The 19214-nt window shown below is 43.1% G+C and overlaps 1 protein-coding gene across 4 annotated transcripts in view; it reads left to right on the top strand.

Annotated features, from left to right (window-relative positions):
• Arhgap24 (Rho GTPase activating protein 24) overlaps positions 1-19214 on the top strand; it is a 383238-nt gene that overhangs the window by 244472 nt on the left and 119552 nt on the right. The window contains exon 1 of one of the 4 annotated variants that reach the window (XM_006250652.5): positions 11982-11990. The exons of the other annotated variants lie outside the window; for them this stretch is intronic. The gene's annotated coding sequence lies outside the window, so the exon portion shown is untranslated. Of the gene's footprint in view, positions 1-11981; positions 11991-19214 lie in introns of those variants that run through there. 4 annotated transcript variants of the gene reach the window in all.

Here is a 19214-nt window from a genome sequence, read left to right as displayed (position 1 = left end):
AATCAGGCAGGTCTCTGTGAGTTCAAGGATAGCCTGATCTGTTAAGTGAGTTCTATGACAACCAGCACTACACAGAGAAAGCCCCACCCTCTTTCAAAAATTGTTCTCAGCAGCATTTAAATGTGTGTTAACTAAATAACACTAAGACAACATTAAGTGCAGATAATTGAGCATCATGAGTCACATCAGCTGAAATTATACTATAAATATCAGCGCCCTCGAGGGAAGCTTTTAGGGAGCAAGTGTTTGAGGGGTACACCATTCTCACATGCATGCCAGTTGTCCCCTAAAAGAGGTTTTTTTTTTTTTAATCAGAGGCTCTACTGGAAATTCAAGGCTATAAATGCCCTGTGATCTGATTAAAACAATCAGAATAAAAGGGAGAATTTAAGAAGTAAACCTCTAACCAGGTTTCTTATTGAATTATGGTTGCTTTTATTAATTCTCTTGGATAGCCTCTAGTTTAAAATTCCCATTTGCAAACTGAGAATGCTAGCATAACTCAGGACTTAATTAAGAGAAAGTTCATGGCTATCCCGAAGCATGGAGTTTGGGGCACATAGAGTTTCCCAGAGTCCATTCACATCAATCTTCATAAAGCCCACGTCGTTCAGCTGATAGAAGATAAAACACATGGAATGCATCTTTAACTTAGTAGAAGACACGTGTTACATTGTCCTGAGAGAACTACACAAGTTTTTCAACCACACCAGAGGGACCCGAGATCAAGGATACATTCAGTGAGTTCTGAGGAACTTTCTTAGGGTCAGGGCACTGTTGGCCCTTGTAGAGTTGTAAGCTCTCGACAGCCATTTTCATCCCAGGGCTGACCCAGAGCTGAACACGTCAATTGCTTTTCTAATTATCTTTAGTCAGACCCTCAATATCAAGTAACTGGGAAGCCGAGTAAACAAAACCACAGCCTTAGCATTATTATTTAATCTCAGCCGAGCCTCATTTTCTACCATTAGAGCTGGGATTGTGTTAAATTCCTGAAGTGAATTCTCAGGCCTCTTGCTGAAATGCTGACCCTGCATAGCATCCTTATGAAGGGTGCTCTGAGGCCCCTGTGTCATGGAGGCTTTGGGTCCAGTCACGGAGCTCAGTCCCCTGGAAGCATAAACAGTCATTTTCAGACTTCACCATTCAGACCCAGTAACGTGGCTTTGTAACTTGTGTCTTTTGGCTGCCTTGAACTACCTACCACCCGCCTACCTCAGGGTAGTGGCTCTGGGTGAATCTTTCCATAAGTTATTTCTTCTTTTCTCTACATGCTCTGGACTCAGGGTTTCCCCAGAGATGAATCCTGCCACCGTTCTGTACTTGGTTATACAGTCTCCTTGGGGCACAAGTGCCAGCAGCACTCCAGGCCGTGCCAGAGTTTCTGTGCTTCCTAGACATAGGAATGTATTTTCTCTCCCAGAGTTCAACGACACTGCTCTCTATCCCCAGAGCACCCTTCTTATCTCTGTCCTCTTCCAAAGTTCCCCGTCCCATTAGCTTTGGTAAACACTATGCTGACCTGTCTCTCTTGGGGGTAGGAGACATTTTCTTTACCCAGGACCCTAATTAGTGGTTTATTTACTTGTCCTGACAGTTTTACATCCTAGCTTGTTGCTTCTTCTAAAGAAAGAGAGCAGATGTTCCAGCCTTCGCTCACTATTCTTCTCCCACTTCCAAAATATACTTTGTATTTCATTGTTACCCTCTTGGGAAACAAAAGAGATGAGCAAGGTTACACCCTGGGATGATAAATGGCTGTTTTCAGCCCTTGCAGGTGCCGGGACTCACTTCGCAGCAACACTGCCCTGTGAACTATCCTCCCTCAAGGGCTCTAAGCCCTTTACTTTACTTCCCAGCCCCTTTTTCCCCCTTGAATCCGCAGCCGATCACATCTGGTTCTCTCAAGTGTTCTTTCATGGTTGTACAGGCAGAAGCATTCTGCTGGCGCTTCTGCAGATGAGAAGGCTTGCTACCATCTACTGTTCAATAGTCTTCCAGAGCTGGTGGTTGGGAGCACTGGACTCCCACACGTTGTAAAGGACTGCTGCCCTATTTGGCTTCCGCCTGTGTTGATAACATTGCATTCCTAAAAGCCAACAGAGAGAAAGGAAGTCATTGAGAGGGTATGAACTTAATGAGTTTATAATTTAATGCTGTTCTGACTTTGGTTCTACTCTCTGTCCTATTCTGAGACTTTAACAGATAGCTCTCATTCAGGTTCTGAAATCTGAATGCCCATATGTCAGTAATTATATATTTTAATGAAGACAGACAAAAAAGAGCTCAAAAATAGCAGCTAAGGAAAACAGCAAAGCAGTTTTCTTTTAAGAGAATGTAGGTGAGATGATTGGAAACAGAAAGGAAGCTATGTTGTCTATGAACCAGAGACTATGCCTTCTGGACGCCACACTTAAGAGGGTAACTTATCCAGTTTCCTCCACTTTTCCTCAGGTCACGTGAGCCCTAGCCTTGAGTAAAATTGTCACTTGAACTCTGTTTAAGATTTTGGTCAAGAAAGGGTAATGCCAGCCTCAAGGTCCATAGGCATAGGAGAGAAAGTGGATATAAAACAAACAGTATGAGAGAAAATTTCTCTAGTCATCACTGTAAGCACCTTCCCCACCACTGGATGATCAGTGTAGAATCACCACCATGGGCCAACAGTGTTCACAAGTAGGGGATTCAGTATCAGATAAAGAGAGGGGTTTAAGTTAAGAATAAATGAACAATTCCATTTTAGTGCTGTGGATAACAGAGATGTTGCATGAAGTTAAAGGAAAAAAACTGTCACGAGATAAAGAGATTCATACATCAAGGTGTGAGTAGTAGTTACTCATGTAATAAATCAGAGTTCTAAGTAAGCTTGGTGTTATGGTACATACAGCAATCCAAACACTTGAGAAACATGAGCTACATAGTGAGACTTTGTCTGAAAAAAGGAAAGAAAGGAGAGAAAAGGAAGGATGGGAGGATGGGGGAGGGAGGGAGGATGGGGGAGGGACGGAAAGAGGGAGGGAGGGAGGGAGAGAGAGAGAGAGAGAGAGAGAGAGAGAGAGAGAGAGAGAGAGAGAATTTTAAGACAGGGAATTTCTTATTCTGTTATTCAAGGCATAGTCACTTCCAAAATACAGCAATACAAATGGCTATATCTAGATAGATTTACACATCTCAAAGACATTAAACACTCATTAGCTCCCTGCCACCTGATATATTCTAATTTACCCTGGAACCTTCACTGCTTATTTCTAACCTTCTTGCAATATATTGGAGGGTACTCGAGAGAACTGACTAGGGACTTCTGGGTCACAGTGAACAGGCTGAGGACTTCCGGGTCAGAGTGAACAGAATATATTCCTAGAAATGGGATTTCTGGATCCTATCATGGCTCTAGTTTTAGTTCTTTGAGGACACCCCGTGCTCTTTCCTGAAATGGCTACACCAATTTACACTCTAATCCACAGTTCACAAGCATATCTATCCTCTCTCCACACCTTTGCCAACACTTGTTAGAATTTGTCTTTCTGACAAAAGCCATACCAAGCGGCCTGAGGTGAGGACTCACCTGTGGTTTTGATCTCTCTTTTGCTGGTAATTAGTAATGTTGAACACTGTTCCGCAGAGCTGTTGGCCATTGTGTACCTTCTGAAAAAAGTGCCTCCTCCTATCCCTGGTCAACTTTTACTACTGCTTAGGGAATTCTTTTATCTATTTGTATAGTAACCCATAATTGTTTATGTTTTGTAAGTATTTTCTCCCATTCCATAGGCCGTGTCTTCACCTGCTGATTGTTGTGCTTGCCTGGTTCGCTCCCACTTGTCCGCTTCTGTTTTGGGATCGCTTTCCAGGAGAAGGCCACGTTGACTTGCATATGATTTATTGTACTTCTTTCCTCATTTCTGTCCTTACTTCTGCCTTCCCTTGCTTTTATGGATATGGGGTGAGTGGGGTATAGTTCAGCCCTTCTGCACTGTGTGTGTCTCCAGTGTTCTGTGTCAGGAAATAGCATTGGGCTACAGTTAGGAAAGGACATGGTAAAGCATATGGATTATTAAATTATTATTATTTATCTAATTAAGTTATTAATTAGATAAACACCATATAAAAATGGCAACATAATACTTTTTCAGGATTGACAACGGTACACGTGACACAGTTTTTAGAACACGTGCTAACACAGCAGAGAAGGTGACTGCCAATGAACAGACTTGTGGGAATTATTTATTATAATTTGTTTCCCTTTCCTCAGGGCTCTGGGGTCAGCTTGGGATATGCCTGGGTTGGCTCTGGAGCTATTCTAATGGTGTTCTCGGGTTGAAGGTTCTGCGTCTGGCGTCCCACACCTCCCAGCTTTTGGAGTCCTCGTCTCTATCCCTCTTTAGTTTTGATTTAATAAAATCTTACTGATACTGTGACAGAGTAAGACTAATCTTCCTTAAGACTTTTTTCTTTGAATTTAGGTTTGTCGTTTTCCAGATAGGCCTTGCTGTACCCAGGCAACCTTAGCTCACTGTACCCCAGGCTACCTTAGTTCTCACTCTTATCTCATACTATGCTGGAACTCACTCTGTAGTCCAGGTTGTACCTGACCTTGTCTCAAAAGCAAACAGACAACGACCACCACCACCAACAACATAAAAACCAAATCCCACCATTGGCCTCCTTTGACTTTAGAGCTGTTGGCTTCAGTTAACCTCTGACTGCATCTCTTACCCACTCCTAATTTCCTCTTCCACTGTGTCTTCTCTGACCTTATTCCTTCTTTCAAACCCTTCTACAACTGACAGGATCATTTATCTCCTTTTCCTTCCATTTTTTTTCTTTCCAGTGCTGGGTGCTGAACTCCAGGCTCCCCGTAGGCTAGTCGAATGCCCATGTGACTGGGCCATACCACTAGCTCTCGCCCTTCCTGATGGGAAACATCGTGGGCCTTTGTGGAAAGAGGTGGCTATTCTGTCAATTTGGAAAGTGCAGCTGTAAAAGGCTCCGTCAATATGATTATAAATTTAGCGTTCATGGGTGTTTCTATTCTTGACTTTACACATAAATATAGGCCTGAGCTAATGGCCACATATCACAGCGTACGCCTGGAGTGGCCCAGCAGTAAATGTCAGGGTTTTGTAACGCTAGTACAATGCATAGCTTATGAGTTTGGTGCAGGCTCCCGTGTGATGCCAGCCTCTTAGGCTCTCAGGGAGCCTGTCCTGCCCACGCCTGCCTGTTTGACAGCTGAGGAGAGTGGAGGGGAGGCTGGAGTGACAGGCGCTAGTTGCTCAGAGGAGAAAAGGGAGAGTCCAATTCATTTCTATTCTCACGCCTTTTCCACCCCTGCTGCTGATTCTTAGCAGTGGAGTTCCCTGATTTTCCCAGTTACCCTTGCCATGTAGACTCGGCAGAGGAGCAGCGGTGGGTGAGTGCGTCTATAGTAGTGTAATTTTCTGCTGTACTGATGTACTAATGTCCCACATATGTAGATTTTGAATCCTTAAAGTGGACCAGTATTAATTATTGTTCCCACTTCATGTTTTACTATGGACCCGCAGAGCTATTCTGCGGCCTCCCTGAATATCATTCTTTGACATCGTTGAAGTTCAATTTAAGAGTTCAACTTTCATGTGACTCAAATTTCTTTTCATCATAGCTTTCTATTTCCTAGCTTAACAAATGAGAACACAACATGAGCACATTACACGAGCACAGAAATAATGATATTTTTAACCCCTGTTAAACAATGGGGCTGTAGCCCACTGACAAAGCACGGGCTGCCCATGCATGTGGCCCAGGGTTCAGTTGCGAACACTGAAACTAGGAACCTATTAAAACTCTGAGAGTAAGACATCGCAAAGCTTAATCATGTCTTTGTTGGAGAGGAGCGATTCGTGATGACAGCAAGGAAACCATCCCAGTATGAACTAGTAGTCGATGCCTTTATTGATCGTGCGCTTTGACACATCTGAAGGATCCAGAGCTGGAACTTATCGAATGAAGGCAGCAGCTTCTCTGAGGTGCTGCTTAAAATACATCTAGAGAACATTTAAATCTTTGCAGTAGGCACAAGTGAAGCCGCCGTTCATGAGAACATTAGCGTCAAATCTTATTTATACGCTTTATTGGCATAAATGCCCGTGCTTGTTTTAGGATTAAAAATAGATACAATGATAAAACGTGCACAAATTTAGAGCATTTGAACGTGGAAAATTGGCCTGCACGTTTAGACATCCATGACATTTGTAAGGATCAGTCACCTATATCGAGTTGGTGCTCTACAAACAAACGCTGTAGCATCGATACAGGCTGCTTTTCCCAAAGACAGCATTTTCAGAAATAAACTCTTCATACCATGCTCCCTGGTGTTTTACTAGGAATTTGTTCTAAAAAAAACTTTGAAAATAAAACTTAACAGAAAAATAGACACGTTCTCCATTGCATAACAGTATAAAGTTTTATCAAAAACCTGCAAGGAAGCAAGTCACACCCACAATAGTGAAGTGTAGAATTTATATGTTATATTATATTAATGCCCAAGATGCTACAAAGGCTTTGAAATAAAAAGTTAAGTATATGTATATGTATGCATATGTATATATGCATATATGGGAGTCAGATAAAGATTAAGAGGGAGAGAAAAACTTTAAGTGTATTTTAGAATGTCTCATTTGAAGATGATAGGTATAAGAAAAATGCTTATAAAATATTTTAAAGGAAATAATAAAGAAATTTACATACAAACTATGACTATGTGAATAAAATGCTGTATGTGAAAATGCGAGACATGCATGCATGCAAAAGGGTTTTAATGCATTATACACTTGTATGAATATGCATATAGATACATAGAAAATATACATAATATTTAGGAGATCCAGCAATAAATACAATTTTCTTCAATGACAAGATCCTTATATTTAAATAGAAATATAGAAAGAGTCACAGTATGAATTTATTATTGAGCATAATAAACTTAATCATGGCACTGTGCTTTACTCAATAGAATGCCATACTAAAACTAAGTTTTGAGTATTATTTTTATAAAAATGCATAATTAGAAGCCTTTTTGATTATGAACCTAGATGAACCTAGCAGAACATCACCTTGTTCCAAACGAATGTAACGTAACTGCAAACACTTGTAACTCATTCTCTTTAGTAACTTAATGTAGCATCTGAGTTATAGAGTAGTAATTGTGTCAGTGCATATCTGTGCTCAGCTACACACCCTAGGGAAGGCACAACATGAGCACAAGAACTCTCTGTCTTTTATGAATGGAACTTATCAGGTTGTCATATTAAAATATAAAGTGCCCTACCTTTCAGCCTTAGGCTGGGCACTAAGGCCATGGCCAACTCTCAGCTACATTTGTTTCAGCTCTGTTCCCCGGGGTAAATCCCTTTGTTCTGAAGTAGCATCTTTATCACTATTGAAGCTTTGTCTCCAGGTAAGCATTTTACAAAAATGCATTTGAATTTAAAAAAAAGAAACCCATTGTTATATATTGAAAAGTTTAAAAAAAATCCTTATTTGTGTGTTTGGTCTTGTTATTTGTCCAATCTTTCAAACATTGTTTCAATAAACTAATAATTCAGTGACAGGCGAATTAGCTTTATGTTTAGTCCAAATAGTCTGAGTTTTATCAAGATTTTTTATTTTAAGTCTTTTTCCCCCTAAGAAACCTAGATGTGGCCAATCCACGCGTGCTGTCTCTTTAACAGGCTGTCATTTGCTCATGATGTGTAATCCTAAATCCTCTGCCAGCTGGTTCCCGGCTACATCAAAAAGTCTGTAAGGCACAAACAGAACAAATAAATCATAAGCAGAATCAGCCATGGCCCCTCTCTCCGCAGGCCTGCTCGCCGCAAGCAAATACATGGTTGCCACTTTGGAGGTCACTCTGGAACGTTCTAGAACAGCAGTACCTTTTAGATAACAGTAGATTTGTTGGGGCTCCTGTTAGCACTGATAACTAACTATTCCCCTTCCAGTGAAGGGTGGTGACCTCAGGACAGTTGTGCTGTATCCATCCTCTTTGTGTTGGAGTTTGCAGACATACACACACATACAGATACACTCTCATCCTCCTGTACCATTTTGTATATACTAAAAAAAAAAAAAAATCACTGAACCCCAAGCAGCTCGGTATCTTTCTTATAATTCTGCAATGCTCAGAATTTGTCAATAACACTCATGAGTAATTGGATGCAGGTGTTACAATTCACAGTACTTATGTGTTCTAGACTGACCTTTACCAATTCCACTCAGAACAAACACGACAAAGTTGCTTGGTCAAAAGATGCATTTAAAACCTCATTCCCACGCCTCACCGATGCTGGCTGTTCTCTTTCTTCCTTTTCTTTGTGTGAATGTGCGTGTGTGTATATGTGTATGTATATGTGCATGCATGCATGCATGCATGTGCATGTATATGTGTGCATGCCTGCATGTGTGCATGCCTGTGTGTGTGAGTGTGCGTGTGTGTATATGTGTATGTGCACGTGCGCATGTGTATGTATATGTGTGCATGCCTGCATATGTGTGTGTGTGTGTGTGTGTATGCTTTGTTCATCTGATTTACTATGTTGAAATGGTTGCAGAACATTCACAAAAGCAAATGAACAAATGGCAAATAAAATTCCCATAGTCACATTTCTTAGAGATAAATGCTTTTAACAAGTGTTAAACATTTCAGAGTTTTCTATTCTGTTACATATTGGTTACAAAATTCCAATCATGATGTAGTAACTATTTTAACACGCTATCTAGCAATACATCATTACATCATGTACTATGCAACACGCAGGATAATGCAACACTATACACACCTCACAATTTGCAATGTAAAAACAGGAATCAGTCCTAATTACACCTGAATATTATATCAAGGACTAGAGACTGCGAGCCCTGTGCTTTAAGAGATTTACCCTCAAGGTTCCACTGGCTAAAGAGCAGGAGTTTTTATGCCTGTGCACATGAGCTTCCTCATACAGCCCTGGATACAACACATAGCTGGAAAAGCAGCTGGCCATGACCACCCATGCAGGCCTCCTGGGTCCTGAGGGAATGGCCTGTTGCCCTGTTGCAGTATATTCTGTGTGTGTGTGGTGGGAGTAATGGGGGGGGGTGACACTATAAAGCTTTGTTTCTATAAGATTTCAAATACTTTCCGCCATCCGGACCACAGAAGGAATCCTACAGAAGGAATATTGACACATAATATCAAACTACAGAAAGAATATTGACACATAATATCAAAACGTATTCATGGGAAGAGGGGTGGGGAGATGGCTCATCGGTTTAGAGAAGTTTGTTTCCCAGCATGCGTGTCGGGCCAGTCAAAAACACCTGTATCCTCAGCTGCAAGAGATCTGGTGCCCTCTTATGGCCTCTTTTGGAAACACACTCAGTATGCATGTGCCTGCATACAGACATGCACACATACATACACACAGTTACAAATAAAGTAAATCTAAAACTCCCAATCACTTTTTCTGCATCCTGCAACTAGTTCAATGCTGAAAAATATGCAAGCGTATTTTCCTTAAAATCGTCGCACACCATGTAAGTTGGCTTGCCTTGTAAATACAATATAGGACATTTCTTGTTAAGTTGCATTTCTGCCTTTGCACTATATAAAACCCAGAATTAATCCATCTCTGAGAAAGTTATAAGTTAACTGACTTGTGCAGGCTATGGGAACTCTGGGTCATGAAAGACTTGGCTGTAATTTAAGCTCCACTAATCACTAGTTAACAGTGTGCAGGCTAATTATTCTCATCGCTGAAAGGGATAACAGCAGCTACCTCCTAGGGTTATTATGAGAATTAACAGAGGTAACATTCTTTCCTTTCCCTCCCAGCCCTGTGTATTTCATAGGACACAGATGGGGCCACAGTATTAGTTCATTTCTTGCTCTTTACCGTCTCCCTCCTCTGTGTCTCCCGCAGCCTAACTTCTAAATAATGCACAAGTCATTGTAAGAACATTAGCATTAATGCCCAGATGCGTGTGCTACTGAGCTAACTCAACAGCGAACTTGGCGTTCCGTCCATCTCCAAACTTTCCCCTTCATTAACTGTCTTCTCCAGCCCCCCCACCAACAAGAGTCCACCAGGACACCAGGTTAACCGTGAAACCTGTCTTGCACATGGGCAAAACAGAGTTTCAACTGGTCTGGTCCATTTTCCTTCAGAGCCTAGACGGAGGTCATGTTGCTCACAATTAACTCACTCTGGCCATACAGTGACTGCCATCAAGACTACCACAAGAGGACAGCAGTTCAATAAAACCTTTAACTCTATTTATAGCCCACTCTAAGCAATCAGTCTCCATAGAGTCCAGGGAGTCCTAGCAAATGGCCATCAGTTCACAGGCCACAGCAGGTCAATTGAGTGCCATCTCCCCAGGATTCCACAGTATACAAAGCATTTGGACCTGCGCATTGTTCCAGCTCACCCCCTCCAGCCCAGGAAATAGACAAAGCAGATGCTGGCAACAAACTGCTTTCTTCATCAGGCTTCTTGATGCCTCAGAGGATAGTGCACAGCAGGTGAACAGAATTTGGAAGGCAGGGGAAGCCGCTAAAGGGCAGGGCTAGCCTCTAATTCATACAATCACTGTGCAGCTCAGTAACTAATCACATGCCTGTAGGATAAACATGAGACTAAAAATGTGTTTCATAAAGCATTTTCACTCCCACCTCACCTTAGAGAACATCAAAATACCACAACTAGAAACTCGAAACCATAGATCGGGAATCACCCGTGACATTTACACCAGTCTGTAGCATTCACGTGCGTGTTACTGAAGAAATGCCTGCTTGGCGCCTGCCAGGGTTAAAATATGTGTGTAAGTCAAGACCACTCTTGAAAAGGAATGGCAGGAATTTTTATGAGAAATTTTCAATTGATTCTGTCAGCGTCACAAAAGCCTACCTCATCAGAGGTATTTCTCCAGCATGGGGGATGGTTGCGTAACTCCACGGTGTGCCCCACATAAAGACCTGAGTTAGTATGAATCAAAAAGTATTCTTCTCTTACAGGCCTTACTTGATTCTGGCGAGTGTCTTCATTGTATCGGATCCCTCTTAAACTTTGTTACCTGGGAAATATCACCAGAGCCTTTCTAGCTTGAAAAGTGGAAGAATCTAGTTAATTAGTGTAGCTACACTGATGCCTGCCTGCCAGTGTGAGTGTGAGTGTGAGTGTGAGTGTGTGTGTGTGTGTGTGAGAGAGAGAGAGAGAGAGAGAGGGAGAGAGAGAGAGGGAGAGAGAGACAGAGACAGAGACAGAGAGACAGAGAGATAGAGAGACAGAGACAGAGGCAGAAAGACAGACAGAGAGATAGGGAGAGAGTCAGAGAGAGATAGAGAGAGAGAGACAGAGACAGACAGAGAGACAGAGAGATAGAGACAGAGAGATAAGGAGAGAGACAGAGAGATAGAGAGATAGAGAGACAGAGACAGAGATAAGGAGAGAGAGACAGAGAGATAGGGAGAGAGAGAGAGAGAGAGAGAGAGAGAAAGAGAGAGAGAGAGAGAGAGAGAGAGAGAGTGCGCTCCTTGCTTGAAGCATGTCCCTGGGTTGGCTGATTGGCCCGATGCCATTTCAGAATCTCAGCTTCACTGTTCTCTGACCTCCTATCGTCCCAGCTCTGATTTATGGGGCTTAGACTCCCTCCAAAGGCAAGGTGTCTGGAGTTTAGGGTCTTCACGGCCCCTCCCATCTACCCGCCCCCCGCCCCTTCCGCTTGTGTTCACCTTGTAGTAACCTTGCAGAACTCAGCATTTTTTACCTGGGCTCAATAGCCAGGGACTCCACTGGAGCTGAGAGAGTGAGAGAGCCGTGGTTGCCATTCCTGAGTGATGGAGTCATGGGAGAAACTGCATTGAGCAAACAGAGTGGGACCTGAGCCGGCTCGAATATGCACTAAGCCGCTCAGGACAGAGCAGCTGCTGTCTCTCCCAGCCTGCATCTGTCACTGACCACTGTGTGTGCAAGGTGAGAGCGGGGGTTTTTCTTTAATTCAGAGATAAATCGCTAGGCATTGCTGTTGATTATGCTACATAATTGGGGGGGAGGGTCCGTCTATCACCACGACTTCAGGTTGTGGACTGTGTGTGGCTTTATGCCCTTGTTTGCCACGAGAGGCCATTCAGCTCTCCCGGGTGTGTGTCTGGATCACCACAACAGATTGGACGAGGAGCTGCTCTTCCTCCCCGAAACGTGGTCTTTCAGTGTTGTCTCCTTGAGTCCTTCCTTTAATCGCTGCTACCAGGTGTCATAGCTGTCCTTACACAGACTCAGGGCTAACCCAAATGTGTGTGAAACTGCTTTAGGGGTAAGGCTGAAATACTATTTTTTAAGTTTATGATGTGATGTGTTCTTTGTTTACCCACACGCAAGGCACAGAAACTTTCTAAAGTGGAGTCTCTCAGACAGAAGTAGTGTGGGGTTTCTATCTATGTATTTGCTTATCAAAATGAAACTACTTGGTCATCTGTGTGTGTGCACGTGTGTTCATGTTTGTGTGTTTGTGTGTGAGTGTCAGCACATGCTTCTGTGATTTTTAAAATATCTCAACAAAAAAAAAACCCAATAATTCTTATCCTCCGATATGCTCCTAATTAACCTAACAGCATGTAAGCTGTTTTTATGAGTGCATCTAAATTGTAAACCTCAAGTTTTGTGTCTGCTAGATAACACAGACACTGCATGAGGTTGTGAAAGTGTGCGGGGACATAGCACACATCCTAAGTTCTCAGAACAGTGACTGAACCATGTTCTTGGGTAAACAGATGGTCCTTAATCCTTAGCCACTTCAGCATGTTAACTCCTAAGCCAAACGTATAAAACATGTGAAGAAGGCGTATGGTTCTGTAGTGACTAAATAAATATATGGCATATATTCGGCCATGAGTCACACTTCAGAAAAGGGAAAGTATAGCATTCAGCTTTTGTATAAGGAGGATTAGAAAAAAAATTAGGAAGGCTAATTAGGAAAGGTCACTGTAACTAATCGAAGAGCAATTGGAAAAGAACAGCAAAGCACCCTACCTCCTCAGATGCGGCGTTTCTCGTTGAAAGAAGAGTATCGTTCCTAAGGGAACTTGGGATCAGCAGAAACGAAACCAAGAATGAGCATTATTAATAAGATACACTGTCACCCTGTGGAATGTGTTAAGTAGGCTTCTGGGGCAGAGTAAGACAATCAGCATAACACCTTCAAGTGTTCCTTAGAATTAGTTTACTTGTGGGTGGACTTTGAAAATGAATAAAGTGAATGTGTTCAACTAAAATCCAATTCATATGAAAGTTGCTTAAAGCAATCACGGAACATAAAACATCAAAATGGCTGGTTCTCCTGCTGTTGGCTTGGCAGGAACGTTTGGAAGCCCCAATCTAGAATGTCACCTGGTTCCTCATACACAGGGAGTGCTCCACACCTTGAAAACTATGCTCACGGCTTCTCGGTTTCTGAATCTAAGATGCTATGAATTGATTCTCAGGGGTAACCTGGTTCTACCCTCTGATTTCCAAGTGAGTCGGAACCACAGGTTCACGTCACAGCCGATAATGATAATCACAGGATCGATAATGGCTGTCCCTCATGTTGAAACCTTGACTGTGCTGGGTGTCTCCTGCCACAAGCCACAGTTTGGCTCATTCGATGAAATGACTTTAACTGAGTGACAGGGAAGGCGCTGTGATATCTCCCTGTGATAGAAACGCGCATATCCATAGCTCTCTAATGACATCAGGCTCGGGCGTTCAAGTGTGGTCTGTTTGTACCCATGCTCGTCTTTCATGCAGAATGTTAGGCAGTCGCCCTGGATGAGACATAATCAGCCTAAGCCGGGGGGGAAGGACCTTGGGTCAGTGTTTATTCTTAAATGGCAAGCTGACTTCATGGAAACAGATCCAGAAAGTTTACGGATTAAAGGCCCCGATCTCAAACCATACGGCCTATCCTCACACATTTACTCCAATGCAATTAAACCCCCTTAACGAGGGGCTGGGGATTTAGCTCAGTGGTAGAGCGCTTACCTAGGAAGCGCAAGGCCCTGGGTTCGGTCCCCAGCTCCGAAAAAAAGAACCAAAAAAAAAAAAAAAAACCCTTAACGAAAGGGAATGATGGTTTGCTATTTATACTAGACAACTATCTAGAGGTTTTTTTTTTTTAATTATGAATCTTAGCACGCTGTGGTTTTGCTTCCGCTGTTCTTTCTTCCAGAGTTATGCTTTTTAATCGAGACTTTAAAGTTACTACCACATCCTTAATTTATTAAACGACACTTCTTTTGATTGGTGCCGTTGGCGAGGGGTCAGCAATGTTTTATCCCTAAGAAGACCCCTAACTTCTCAGAGGCCGAGTGATCTGCTCACTGCCTGAACAGGAAATAGGTGAAAGGGGAAGATAGAGATATAGGCTCAGTGTGCAGGCAACAATTCTCTGTTGCGCTTTGCACCCCTGTCATTTGCTTGGTAGCCTGTCAACCTACATGAATTGTCTCCACCCACCAACACAGGGTTTCTTTAAGTTGGGCTGAGGACCATGTGGTTCGTGGATGTGGCTTCCAGCACACGAAGTAACTTTTCTCTGGCACTTTAGCCCCTAACTTACATTCTTCTTATTAGCTTCTTTCAAGGAAGCATAGATTCCCATAGGAGGATGAATTTGTGCAGGGCTCCCGGGCTTCCTCCTGGACTCCTTAGGTAGTCCTAAGTTATGCAGAAAAGGGGTGCATGGAAATAGAGAGTCTGATAAGACTATTTCCTTGGGTGTGTCCTTCTGAGGCCAGTGTCCTGGTAGCCATGGGCTCTTTAGCAGAATTTGGGAATATAAGTGGCTGGAAGCGGAATTAGGAATACCTGGGGCTCAAGGTTGTTCTTTGGAGACGTAGACTGAAGATGTTTCTCGAATATCTACCTAAAAGACCTTCATTCAGAGAAACAGCTTCACAGGGCAGAGAATAACCTCAAACGCGCTATGTAACATAGGGCAGCCTTAAACTTGTGATCGTCCTGCCTCTGTCTCTTGAGAGCTAAGATTACAGACAGGTGACACCATCCTCTATTTATGCAGTTTGGGGGGTAAAAGTGCGGGCTTTTGGAATGCTAGAAAACATTTCAGCAACTGGCCTGCATCCCTGGTTTCTGGCCTTATTTACATTACAATTCTGGCCTTATTACAATGTCTTCTGAGGAAGAAGAAAGAGTGGTTTCTAGAAGACAAGTATAGATGGTAACTGTGGTTATCACAGGAAGCATCCAAGGTATTGGTGATTCCTTTTCAAAATGCCTAGGACGTGACTGCAGTTTGGGTTGTTGTTGTAGTTGTTGTTGTTGTTTTGAATTTTGGCATATTTGTATATGGATGGCATTCCTTGGGCACAGGGCTTGGCCAGCCATGATGGTCATTTTCCTTCCATGGGAACTTTATGCTTAACCTGGAGGTAACCCACACATTTCTTTGGGCCTGTGACTTGATAGCGGTTTGCCCTTGGAGGTCATGGCTACTATTCCCCACTTGTGGTACTAGGTTGGCGTTCAAGAAGCAACACTATAGAGAAGGTTGTAGTTGGGATTTAGAAATTGGAGGTGTGTATCTATATATATAATGGTCAACATGATTTCTGTGTCAATATTTGAGTTATTCCTACTAGACAGGTTTAGAAAAGAGACTCATCTTCCCATAGATGCAATTTTAAAGACACAATGCTAGTTACCAATTAAATGTAAACTCTGTTTGATAACCCAAGCATTCTCAGCAATGTACAGTTTCAGGTATTATCCAGATGCTGGGCCATAGCTCTGGGATGTAGGGCCAGCTTAGCATGTGAGGCCTTGAGGTCCATCCCTAAGACCCACCACACACATACAAACTCTTACTACTGAAAGGTCACTGAGACATGTAATTACAACCTCAAAATATTTCTCCTGAGCCTTGTGATTCTTCACAGAGAAATCACTGCCAAGTATGTAACAGCAGATTGGGCTTTAAGAGAATTCCCAAGAATTACACTTCAGTGTTTTTCAAATCAATGAAAACATGCTTTTATTATCCCCTTTGGTGGAATATTTTTAAAGATCACCATGCTTTGCCTGTCTTGATAATGAAGTATTAAACAAGTATTTCTTGCAACTCTTAGTCTCATGAGGAAGAGAGCCTATGACAGGAGTCATGGGTTCATGCCAGTGGGTCCAGAGATGATATCGTGTAGCTACAAAGAACCATCTTCTTTCTAATTCCTCCCGAGTGTCAGTACTGTAAGCCACTAAAAGGACTGACGAGCAATGAATCCTCTTTATTAAAAGACCTTGGTTCATTTCCTGCCCTGACAGCATTTATCGTTTGAGCGAGAACTCAACAGTAAACATTTCCCAATGAGGGTCCTAGTCACCCTCCAACTGGGCTGCGTTGCTCTAGAGAATGAGTTCTGTGTAAATTCACCATTCATTTTTGGTTTAAACCATCACTTGGCATGGTAGTTATTCAACCAATATTCATAAGCAAAAGTAAATGAATAAACCAGTCACACACTGAGTTAGAATTGTCTAAAGGTTCGCTACAAACCTTCTGTGTTTTCAGTTTGATTTTTCATAAACAAATTCAAGGGAGGGTATCAAAATAATGTTGATCGTTCTGATCCAACAGAAGCACCATTCCCCATCACACACAAGCACCCAAGTCAGCTGCACCTAGACCAGCAAGCATATGTATGGAGATGTGTATAAACTAGACAGAAATTCAGCTTTTAGCTGACCTGGCGAAGTGTCCTTGCAATGTTCCTGCTTCTGAACTCAGAAACGGTGCACGTAGGGCGTTAAGGAGTGGAACAAGAGCTTACCTTTAAAATAGGGTAAGCTAGCATTTCCACCCCTGCCTTGACCGAGAGAACCTCAGAATCACGGCATTTCCACTCAAAATCCGCCCCCCCTTTTAAAAATCCATTATGTATTTTTAAAAAGGAGGAAATACATCTCTTGTTTGAATGGAGATGGGATGTCTTAACTCCCTGTTTTCTCTTTCCATTCCAGTGTCACAGTCGCATTTCCTGCTGGAAGTTAGTAGACAGACATGTGGGATTTCAAAGCCAGGGGGAAGGAAGAGTCGATAATAAGTATCAAAACCGGTACAAGGACCCACTAGTAAAAGAAAAAAAGTATCTGATGTGCAAAAATCAATGGACAGGAGTCAAAGCCATAGGATACGAAGCAGGAGGTATTATAGAAGCAGGTTTCAGCATGACTATCTGCGTATGTAGATGCTTTACAACGTCTCCACTCTGCCACAAGCAAGGGGAGAGCCACTCTGCCGTAGCAGAAATGAGGGCCCACCATGGCCTTCTTCTGTACAGAGGCCCCAGTGTTCCCTTGGGCCTATCAGGTTCCCCAGGTTAACAAGTGGTGAAGGGGTGGTCACAGCATGGGCTCTATGCTGGACCCTTATGAGTGTCACATGATAAGCCAGAGGCCCTTGTCTTACTCACACCGCTCCCGATTCCTAGGTCCCATACTTGGCTTCCCAATGGGGGTGTGCAGGACTGAACTCACCCACCGGACTCTCATTGTTGGGGTAACGGAATGAGGAGTTGTGAGCTGTGTGTGGGCTCTCCAGAGGTATCAGGCTGGGCTGCACTGAACCCCAAGCGATTCAGGATTCTGTCAAGATGGTGAACCTCAGCTGAAAAGACTTCCTCTCGTCTGAGACTGTGATTTCTTATTTTCACTGCCTGTTCTTCCAGCTGATTTCCTTATCCTGGAATTCACCCTAGTTAACCCCCCCCAGCTCCTCCCTACTCCCCTATGACCCTCCTACAGCATCTCACGCCATCTCCTGACCTGGTCACTGAAACACCAGTCAGGCTCAGCTCCCCAGCCTGCCAGCCTGTGTAGAGCAATGTGCAGTGTTCCCAGCAACAGATTAAGGCAAATCCACAGGACCCAAAAAGCCACGGCCACTAAAGCAGGCCACCTGGGATTAGCTGGAATTTCTGCCCCTGGGCTTGTATTGGTTAAGAAACGCATGTGTGTTTTTAAAAAGTATATATTTTGTAGCTTGTCTTTGGCTGACACCCAGGAGGTGTGGTCACTTTTGGAAACAATCACTAATAAAATTAGTCAAAGTGCTGGACATGAAGGTCAGACGTGTGCGTGTTAAAATGTCCACGCAGAACACCTAGGGCCCACCGGATGTTAGCAGAGGATGGCTTTAACTATCAGAAATATTTATCGTGAGCAATGAACACAGAATGGGGACGCTAGGCTTCCTTCATGACCCTTGAATGAGCCCTTGGATGGCGAGTGACTTAGTCTTTTGGGGCCTAGGTATTACATCTGTATAATCAACCTAAGTCACATATAAGTTAGCTTTATGTAGGCTTTCACAGCAGACGAAAAGTTAACTGGTAGACGGCTATATTTTAACAATATTTTTCTAACTGGATGGGAAGGTAAGGACAGGCAGTGATTATTAAAGAGAACAAGGGAAATGAGTAGGAAATGAAGAGGAAACAATGACGGTCGGAGACAGATGTCTTATTACCCATGACTTCCGCCCGCAGCACCAACACAACAGCCTACTCAGAAGAGACATTCACCTATGTTTGATGATGAATCTATAAGAGAAAAAAAAAATGAGACGGAGGCAGGGGAATGAAGAGAAAGAAAGCTCCTGAAAGAACCTTTTAAAACACCACCAAGATGTCTTCTCTGAACTCACTCGGTTATATTTATCTAATGTTCAAAGTCCTCCATGATCCGCCCCCCGCCCCGCGCCCAGCACAAGGCCACAACAAAGAGTGAAGCATAGGTACACTGATTACAGGAGCGCATTATCCGTCCATACGGAGAAACAAAGAGAAACTCCGTGTGCTTTGAACACACAGCTTGTGGTGCACCTGCTAAATCAAAGGGAAAGAAACGGAAGTCTGAGGTTTCTGGCAGAAATCAAGGGGGTGAGCGTGAGCCCCAAACTACAGGACCATTTTTCAGGGACAAATGTAGATGTCCCCCAGTCTGTGATATGTTTGTTCCAGGGGTTCTTGCGCAGCAATAGCCCTGTTGTCTCTGTGTGAACGCCCCAGCTCTCCCACAGGTTATAAATGCTCCACCAGAATGGTAGTAGCCGGCAGGAGGGAAGGACCGAGACAATGAAATGAACCCGATCCTCATTATACTGGCCAAGTATCCACGATCAGGCCACAACCTGTTTCTATTCAT

Source organism: Rattus norvegicus, chromosome 14 (genome assembly GCF_036323735.1).
Source record: "Rattus norvegicus strain BN/NHsdMcwi chromosome 14, GRCr8, whole genome shotgun sequence".
Taxonomy (NCBI): Eukaryota; Metazoa; Chordata; class Mammalia; order Rodentia; family Muridae; genus Rattus; species Rattus norvegicus.
This window is presented reverse-complemented; position numbering and strand designations above follow the sequence as displayed.